Raw genomic sequence first — 215 nt, 5'->3', positions numbered from 1 at the left:
GTGTCTGGAGGGATGGTCCCCGCTGGGCACACGGCCTGGAGGAAATCGGTCTAGGGCGGTAACGGGTGCGGGAGAGTCCCCGGGGCTGTTTCGGGCTCTGCCGGAGCGGGAGCCTGTCGCCCTGCTCTGCCTCAGGGCAGCGTGTCTGGAGTCTTGGCGGGTGGGGGGTTTCCACCTGCTGCCGGCCGGGGGGGGCCGGGGCCTGGCGGTCGGCT

The sequence above is a fragment of the Buceros rhinoceros genome, unplaced genomic scaffold (genome assembly GCF_000710305.1).
Source record: "Buceros rhinoceros silvestris isolate BGI_N320 unplaced genomic scaffold, ASM71030v1 scaffold1988, whole genome shotgun sequence".
In the NCBI taxonomy this organism is placed as follows: Eukaryota; Metazoa; Chordata; class Aves; order Bucerotiformes; family Bucerotidae; genus Buceros; species Buceros rhinoceros.
The sequence above is the reverse complement of the archived record's forward strand: the minus strand, read 5'-3'. Positions refer to the sequence as shown.